The following is a 9,459-nucleotide window of genomic DNA, read 5'->3' as shown; positions in this document are numbered from 1 at the left end:
TGGAGGTCCTGTCAAGTTTAACGAATATTTTCTAAGTGCCATCGGCTCTTCCGCCGTAAGGTGTCCGACTCGGCCGGTTCCTCCGGTCGGCCTGAACAAGCGAAAATTCGGCCTCTTCCCCTGGAGGTCCTGTCAAGTTTAACGAATATTTTCTAAGTGCGAACGGCTCTTCCGCCGTAAGGTGTCCGACCCGGCCGGTTCCTCCGGTCGGCCCGAACGAGCGAAAATTCGGCCTCTTCCCCTGGAGGTCCTGTCAAGTTTAACGAATATTTTCTAAGTGCCATCGGCTCTTCCGCCGTAAGGTGTCCGACTCGGCCGGTTCCTCCGGTCGGCCTGAACAAGCGAAAATTCGGCCTCTTCCCCTGGAGGTCCTGTCAAGTTTAACGAATATTTTCTAAGTGCCATCGGCTCTTCCGCCGTAAGGTGTCCGACTCGGCCGGTTCCCCTAGTCGGCCAAATAATGTGACAATTCGGCCTCTCGCTCTGGAAGTCCGGCCAACTTCTGCGAATATTTTCTAAGTGCCATCGGCTCTTCCGCCGTAATGTGTCCGACTCGGCCGGTTCCTCCGGTCGGCCTGAACGAGCGAAAATTCGGCCTCTTCCCCTGGAGGTCCTGTCAAGTTTAACGAATATTTTCTAAGTGCCATCGGCTCTTCCGCCGTAAGGTGTCCGTCTCGGCCGGTTCCTCCGGTCGGCCTGAACGAGCGAAAATTCGGCCTCTTCCCCTGGAGGTCCTGTCAAGTTTAACGAATATTTTCTAAGTGCCATCGGCTCTTCCGCCGTAAGGTGTCCGACTCGGCCGGTTCCTCCGGTCGGCCTGAACAAGCGAAAATTCGGCCTCTTCCCCTGGAGGTCCGTTCAAGTTTAACGAATATTTTCTAAGTGCCATCGGCTCTTCCGCCGTAAGGTGTCCGACTCGGCTGGTTGCCGATGTCGGCCAGAACAAGTGGAAACTCGGCCTCTTCCCCTGGAGGTCAGTTGAAGTTTAACGAATATTTTCAAAGTGCCAACGGCTGCTCCGCCGTAAAGCGTCCGACTCGGCTGGTTCCCGATGTCGGCCAGAACAAGTGAAAATTCGGCCTCTTCCCCTGGAGGTCCGTTCAAGATTAACGAATATTTTCTAAGTGCCAACGGCTGCTCCGCCGTAAAGCGTCCGACTCGGCTGGTTCCCGATGTCGGCCAGAACAAGTGAACATTCGGCCTCTTCCCCTGGAGGTCCGTTCAAGATTAACGAATATCTTCTAAGTGCCAACGGCTCTTGCGCCGAAAAGCGTCCGCCTCGGCTGGTTCCCGATGTCGGCCAGAACAAGTGAAAATTCGGCCTCTTCCCCTGGAGGTCCGTTCAAGATTAACTAATATTTTCTAAGTGCCAACGGCTCTTGCGCCGAAAAGCGTCCGCCTCGGCTGGTTCCCGCGGTCGGACACAAAATGTGTCAATTCGGCCTCTCTGAGGTACCAGGGGTGGGCTTTATGTACTTGGTCCCCCCACTTAGTGTACTCATCACTTTACCCCCCTTTCGCAAAATATAGTCGGCACGTATGTGCAGAACTGTTTATTTTCATTTTAAAAATTGTCTAAGTGCCAGCGGAAGCTGTCACACGAACTGTCCGAGCTACCACGGTGCCCATCCCGGGCAGTGACGGCAAAAGGCCGATGTGTGTTTGATGGAAGTCTGAATAATTTCTAAGTGCCAACGGCTCAACCGCCGTAAAGTGTCCGCCTCGGCCGGTTCTCCCGGTCGGCCCGAACGAGCGAAAATTCGGCCTCTTTCCCTGGAGGTCCGGAACATTTTGGCGAATATTTTCTAAGTGCTAACGGGTGCTCCGCCGTAAAGTGTCCGCCTCGGCTGGTTCCCCCGGTCGGCCAGAACAAGTGAAAATTCGGCCTCTTCCCCTGGAGGTCCGGAACATTTTGGCGAATATTTCCTAAGTGCCAACGGCTCAACCGCCGTAAAGTGTCCGCCTCGGCTGGTTCCTCCGGTCGGCCAGAACGAGTGAAAATTCGGCCACTTCCCCTGGAGGTCCGGAACATTTTGGCGAATATTTCCTAAGTGCCAACGGCTGCTCCGCCGTAAAGTGTCCGCCTCGGCCGGTTCCCCCGGTCGGCCAGAACAAGTGAAAATTCGGCCTCTTCCCCTGGAGGTCCGGAACATTTTGGCGAATATTTCCTAAGTGCCAACGGCTCAACCGCCGTAAAGTGTCCGCCTCGGCTGGTTCCTCCGGTCGGCCAGAACGAGCGAAAATTCGGCCTCTTCCCCTGGAGGTCCGGAACATTTTGGCGAATATTTCCTAAGTGCCAACGGCTGCTCCGCCGTAAAGTGTCCGCCTCGGCCGGTTCCCCCGGTCGGCCAGAACAAGTGAAAATCCGGCCTCTTCCCCTGGAAGTCCGGCCGAGTTAAGGCAAATATTTCCTAAGTGCCAACGGCTGTTCCGCCGTAAAGGGTCCGACTCGGCTGGTTCCCGATGTCGGCCAGAACAAGTGAAAAATCGGCCTCTTCCCCTGGAAGTCCGGCCGAGTTCGGCGAATATTTCCTAAGTGCCAACGGCTGTTCCGCCGTAAAGAGTCCGACTCGGCTGGTTCCCGATGTCGGCCAGAACAAGTGAAAATCCGGCCTCTTCCCCTGGAAGTCCGGCCGAGTTAAGGCAAATATTTCCTAAGTGCCAACGGCTGCTCAGCCTTAAAGTGTCCGACTCGGCTGGTTCCCGATGTCGGCCAGAACAAGTGAAAATCCGGCCTCTTCCCCTGGAAGTCCGGCCGAGTTAAGGCAAATATTTCCTAAGTGCCAACGGCTGCTCAGCCTTAAAGTGTCCGACTCGGCTGGTTCCCGATGTCGGCCAGAACAAGTGAAAATCCGGCCTCTTCCCCTGGAAGTCCGGCCGAGTTAAGGCAAATATTTCCTAAGTGCCAACGGCTGCTCCGCCGTAAAGTGTCCGCCTCGGCCGGTTCCCCCGGTCGGCCAGAACAAGTGAAAATCCGGCCTCTTCCCCTGGAAGTCCGGCCGAGTTAAGGCAAATATTTCCTAAGTGCCAACGGCTGTTCCGCCGTAAAGGGTCCGACTCGGCTGGTTCCCGATGTCGGCCAGAACAAGTGAAAAATCGGCCTCTTCCCCTGGAAGTCCGGCCGAGTTCGGCGAATATTTCCTAAGTGCCAACGGCTGTTCCGCCGTAAAGAGTCCGACTCGGCTGGTTCCCCCGGTCGGCCAGAACAAGTGAAAAATCGGCCTCTTCCCCTGGAAGTCCGGCCGAGTTAAGGCAAATATTTCCTAAGTGCCAACGGCTGTTCCGCCGTAAAGAGTCCGACTCGGCTGGTTCCCGATGTCGGCCAGAACAAGTGAAAATCCGGCCTCTTCCCCTGGAAGTCCGGCCGAGTTAAGGCAAATATTTCCTAAGTGCCAACGGCTGCTCAGCCTTAAAGTGTCCGACTCGGCTGGTTCCCGATGTCGGCCAGAACAAGTGAAAATCCGGCCTCTTCCCCTGGAAGTCCGGCCGAGTTAAGGCAAATATTTCCTAAGTGCCAACGGCTGCTCAGCCTTAAAGTGTCCGACTCGGCTGGTTCCCGATGTCGGCCAGAACAAGTGAAAATCCGGCCTCTTCCCCTGGAAGTCCGGCCGAGTTAAGGCAAATATTTCCTAAGTGCCAACGGCTGCTCCGCCGTAAAGTGTCCGCCTCGGCCGGTTCCCCCGGTCGGCCAGAACAAGTGAAAATCCGGCCTCTTCCCCTGGAAGTCCGGCCGAGTTAAGGCAAATATTTCCTAAGTGCCAACGGCTGTTCCGCCGTAAAGGGTCCGACTCGGCTGGTTCCCGATGTCGGCCAGAACAAGTGAAAAATCGGCCTCTTCCCCTGGAAGTCCGGCCGAGTTCGGCGAATATTTCCTAAGTGCCAACGGCTGTTCCGCCGTAAAGAGTCCGACTCGGCTGGTTCCCCCGGTCGGCCAGAACAAGTGAAAAATCGGCCTCTTCCCCTGGAAGTCCGGCCGAGTTAAGGCAAATATTTCCTAAGTGCCAACGGCTGTTCCGCCGTAAAGGGTCCGACTCGGCTGGTTCCCGATGTCGGCCAGAACAAGTGAAAATCCGGCCTCTTCCCCTGGAAGTCCGGCCGAGTTAAGGCAAATATTTCCTAAGTGCCAACGGCTGCTCAGCCTTAAAGTGTCCGACTCGGCTGGTTCCCGATGTCGGCCAGAACAAGTGAAAATCCGGCCTCTTCCCCTGGAAGTCCGGCCGAGTTAAGGCAAATATTTCCTAAGTGCCAACGGCTGCTCAGCCTTAAAGTGTCCGACTCGGCTGGTTCCCGATGTCGGCCAGAACAAGTGAAAATCCGGCCTCTTCCCCTGGAAGTCCGGCCGAGTTAAGGCAAATATTTCCTAAGTGCCAACGGCTGCTCCGCCGTAAAGTGTCCGCCTCGGCCGGTTCCCCCGGTCGGCCAGAACAAGTGAAAATCCGGCCTCTTCCCCTGGAAGTCCGGCCGAGTTAAGGCAAATATTTCCAAAGTGCCAACGGCTGTTCCGCCGTAAAGGGTCCGACTCGGCTGGTTCCCGATGTCGGCCAGAACAAGTGAAAAATCGGCCTCTTCCCCTGGAAGTCCGGCCGAGTTCGGCGAATATTTCCTAAGTGCCAACGGCTGTTCCGCCGTAAAGAGTCCGACTCGGCTGGTTCCCCCGGTCGGCCAGAACAAGTGAAAAATCGGCCTCTTCCCCTGGAAGTCCGGCCGAGTTAAGGCAAATATTTCCTAAGTGCCAACGGCTGTTCCGCCGTAAAGAGTCCGACTCGGCTGGTTCCCGATGTCGGCCAGAACAAGTGAAAATCCGGCCTCTTCCCCTGGAAGTCCGGCCGAGTTAAGGCAAATATTTCCTAAGTGCCAACGGCTGCTCAGCCTTAAAGGTCCCGACTCGGCTGGTTCCCGATGTCGGCCAGAACAAGTGACAATTCGGCCTCTTCCCCTGGAGGTCTTTTCAAGTTTAACGAATATTTTCTAAGTGCCAACGGCTGCTCCGCCTTAAAGCGTCCGACTCGGCTGGTTCCCGATGTCGGCCAGAACAAGTGAAAATTCGGCCTCTTCCCCTGGAGGTCTTTTCAAGTTTAACGAATATTTTCTAAGTGCCAACGGCTGCTCCGCCTTAAAGCGTCCGACTCGGCTGGTTCCCGATGTCGGCCAGAACAGGTGAAAATTCGGCCTCTTCCCCTGGAGGTCCGTTCAAGTTTGGGGAATATTTTCTAAGTGCCAACAGCTGCTCCGCCTTAAAGCGTCCGACTCGGCTGGTTCCCGATGTCGGGCAGAACAAGTGAAAATTCGGCCTCTTCCCCTGGAGGTCCGTTCAAGTTTGGCGAATATTTTCTAAGTGCCAACGGCTGCTCCGCCTTAAAGCGTCCGACTCGGCTGGTTCCCGATGTCGGGCAGAACAAGTGACAATTCGGCCTCTTCCCCTGGAAGTCCGGCCGAGTTTGGCGAATATTTTCTAAGTGCCAACGGCTGCTCCGCCGTAAAGAGTCCGACTCGGCTGGTTCCCGATGTCGGCCAGAAAAAGTGACAATTCGGCCTCTTCCCCTGGAGGTCCTTTGAAGTTTAGCGAATATTTTCTAAGTGCCAACGGCTCTTGCGCCGAAAAGCGTCCGCCTCGGCTGGTTCCCGCGGTCGGCCGTAATAGGCGAAAATTCGGCCTCTTCCCCTGGAGCGACCTCCAAATTTGGGCGAAATTTTTTCTAAGTGCCTAAAGGTACCAGGGGTTTGGGTACCAGGGGTGCATTACCAACTGGTCTTTTGTCAACCCATGTACTTTTTCTAGAGTACATGGGTTGGTCCCCCCACTTAGTGTACTCATCACTTTACCCCCCTTTCGCAAAATATAGTCAGAACGAGCATGGGGGACGCAATTGTTTTCCATGCAAATCAATTGGGCCTGGTCCGAGCGCTGGTAACGGCCGCCAGCAAGCGTCCCCTGCTCGGATAGCAGAACTGAAGAAGGCACGGCACTTCCAGAGAGAGAGAGAAAATTTTCTAAGTGCCACATTTCTCAAAAATTTTCAAAGTGCCACATTTCTCAAAAAATTTCTAAGTGCCACATTTCTCAAAAAATTTCTAAGTGCCACATCTCTCAAAAAATTTCAAAGTGCCACATCTCTCAAAAACTTTCAAAGTGCCACATCTCTGAAAAACTTTCTAAGTGCCACGGCACGGCTGTGAAATATTCAAAGTCCTACAGGCATTGGCAGAATGCGCGGACGGCCGTCTGCTCCCGGCGGCCGCCGCGAAGCTACTACCCCCTCCCGGGGACGGCTGTCTGCTCCCGGCAGCCGTCCTTACCCCCCTCCCCCGTTTGCACCGCCTGAAGTTAGACCCGCCTTGGTAGGGCCCCCACCGGCCCCGGCTCGCCGGCGTTGGGTGGACGGTTCCTGCCCACTTGCGGGTCCCGGTCGCTTGGCAACCGACCGGGGAGGACCAGCCGCCTCCTTAAACACAGGCTGGAAGGGAAATCCGGTCAAGCTACGGAGGACCGGCCGCCTCCTTAAACACAGGCCGGAAGGGAAATCCGATCAAGCTACGGAGGACCGGTCGCCTCCCTAAACACAGGCCGGGCAAAAATCTGCGAATGGGCCCGTCAAGGGTAGTGGGTCATCCAAGGTGGGAGGTACCGGCCGCCTCCCTAAACACAGGCCGGGCAAAAATCTGCGAATGGGCCCGTCAAGGGTAGTGGGTCATCCAAGGTGGGAGGTACCGGCCGCCTCCTTAAACACAGGCCGGGCAAAAATCTGCGAATGGCCCGTCAAGGGTAGAAGGTCATCCAAGGAGGGAGGTACCGGCCGCCTCCTTAAACACAGGCCGGGCAAAAATCTGCGAATGGCCCGTCAAGGGTTGTTGGTCATCCAAGGAGGGAGGTACCGGCCGCCTCCTTAAACACAGGCCGGGCAAAAATCTGCGAATGGCCCGTCAAGGGTTGTTGGTCATCCAAGGAGGGAGGTACCGGCCGCCTCCTTAAACACAGGCCGGGCAAAAATCTGCGAACGGCCCGTCAAGGGTTCTGTCTCATCCAAGAAAGGGGTACCGGCCGCCTCAGAGGCCGGAGCGAAGGGGGCGAAAGGCTGTCGATGGGGAAGGATCGGGGCCACGGCTAATCTAGCGATGCCCGCGTCGGGCGGTCACTCCGACGAATGAGCGGGGCCGAATCCGGCGCGAGGCGGCCTTCAGGCACGTGGTTCGAGACGACCTCACCCGGCTCTAGCCCGGAGGATCGGAGGCAACGGCCGTCTCCTTAAGCTAAGGCCGGACGAAAATCTGCGGATGCGGTCCATCCAAGGCAGACGGAGGTACCGGCCGCCTCGGTAAATAAAGCCCGGGCAAAAATCTGCGAACGGCCCGTCAAGGGTTCTGTCTCATCCAAGAAAGGGGTACCGGCCGCCTCAGAGGCCGGAGCGAAGGGGGCGAAAGGCTGTCGATGGGGAAGGATCGGGGCCACGGCTAATCTAGCGATGCCCGCGTCGGGCGGTCACTCCGACGAATGAGCGGGGCCGAATCCGGCGTAGGCGGCCTTCAGGCACGTGGTTCGAGACGACCTCACCCGGCTCTAGCCCGGAGCGAATATCATCTCCAAGGTGTGGAGGCAACGGCCGTCTCCTTAAGCTAAGGCCGGACGAAAATCTGCGGATGCGGTCCATCCAAGGCAGACGGAGGTACCGGCCGCCTCGGTAAATAAAGCCCGGGCAAAAATCTGCGAACGGCCCGTCAAGGGTTCTGTCTCATCCAAGAAAGGGGTACCGGCCGCCTCAGAGGCCGGAGCGAAGGGGGCGAAAGGCTGTCGATGGGGAAGGATCGGGGCCACGGCTAATCTAGCGATGCCCGCGTCGGGCGGTCACTCCGACGAATGAGCGGGGCCGAATCCGGCGTAGGCGGCCTTCAGGCACGTGGTTCGAGACGACCTCACCCGGCTCTAGCCCGGAGGATCGGAGGCAACGGCCGTCTCCTTAAGCTAAGGCCGGACGAAAATCTGCGGATGCGGTCCATCCAAGGCAGACGGAGGTACCGGCCGCCTCGGTAAACAGAGGCCGGGCAAAAATCTGCGAACGGTCCGTCAAGGATTCTGTCTCATCCAAGAAAGGGGGTACCGGCCGCCTTACTAACAGGCCGGAGCACAGGGGGCGAAAGGCTGTCGATGGGGAAGGATCGGGGCCACGGCTAATCTAGCGATGCCCGCGTCGGGCGGTCACTCCGACGAATGAGCGGGGCCGAATCCGGCGTAGGCGGCCTTCAGGCACGTGGTTCGAGACGACCTCACCCGGCTCTAGCCCGGAGGATCGGAGGCAACGGCCGTCTCCTTAAGCTAAGGCCGGACGAAAATCTGCGGATGCGGTCCATCCAAGGCAGACGGAGGTACCGGCCGCCTCGGTAAACAAAGCCCGGGCAAAAATCTGCGAACGGCCCGTCAAGGGTTCTGGCTCATCCAAGAAAGGGGTACCGGCCGCCTCAGAGGCCGGAGCGAAGGGGGCGAAAGGCTGTCGATGGGGAAGGATCGGGGCCACGGCTAATCTAGCGATGCCCGCGTCGGGCGGTCACTCCGACGAATGAGCGGGGCCGAATCCGGCGCGAGGCGGCCTTCAGGCACGTGGTTCGAGACGACCTCACCCGGCTCTAGCCCGGAGCGAATATCATCTCCAAGGTGTGGAGGCAACGGCCGTCTCCTTAAGCTAAGGCCGGACGAAAATCTGCGGATGCGGTCCATCCAAGGCAGACGGAGGTACCGGCCGCCTCGGTAAACAGAGGCCGGGCGAAAATCTGCGAATGGTCCGTTAAGGATTCTCTCTCATCCAAGGAAGGGGTACCGGCCGCCTCTATTAACAGGCCGGAGCACAAGGGGGCGAAAGGCTGTCGATGGGGAAGGATCGGGGCCACGGCTAATCTAGCGATGCCCGCGTCGGGCGGTCACTCCGACGAATGAGCGGGGCCGAATCCGGCGCGAGGCGGCCTTCAGGCACGTGGTTCGAGACGACCTCACCCGGCTCTAGCCCGGAGCGAAAAACACTCTTATAACCTGACCGACATGCGCCCATGACCCGCCTTGGTAGGGCCCCCACCGGCCCCGGCTACCGCCGGCGTTGGGTGGACGGTTCCTCCCCACTTGCGGGTCGCACTCCAGCGCTACGGCCGCCGCGCGAGCGCGCGCCCCGCGCCGCCCGCGCAGGCCTAGCGCGAACCGTACGGCAGCGAAACCGAGACGCCCCGGCTCAACCTCACCCAGAGGCCATCCACGGAGGCCGAGCGCGCGATCCGACTTGCGGCACGCCACGTGGGCGTCCGCCGGCCGCGCCGGTCGACCGCGAAACCGATTTCTCAAAGACCAAGCCCGAGTCCCAACCTCCGCACATATCCGCACACGCCTTCCCGACCACCGCGAAGCGGGAGGCGTCTATCGTGGCCGCCGGGGCGTATGACCCCTCCGCGTGAGGCGTGCGGGCTCGGGGGGGCCGCAACGAC

This window comes from Syngnathus scovelli, unplaced genomic scaffold, assembly GCF_024217435.2.
Source record: "Syngnathus scovelli strain Florida unplaced genomic scaffold, RoL_Ssco_1.2 HiC_scaffold_434, whole genome shotgun sequence".
NCBI lineage: Eukaryota > Metazoa > Chordata > Actinopteri > Syngnathiformes > Syngnathidae > Syngnathus > Syngnathus scovelli.
This window is presented reverse-complemented; position numbering follows the sequence as displayed.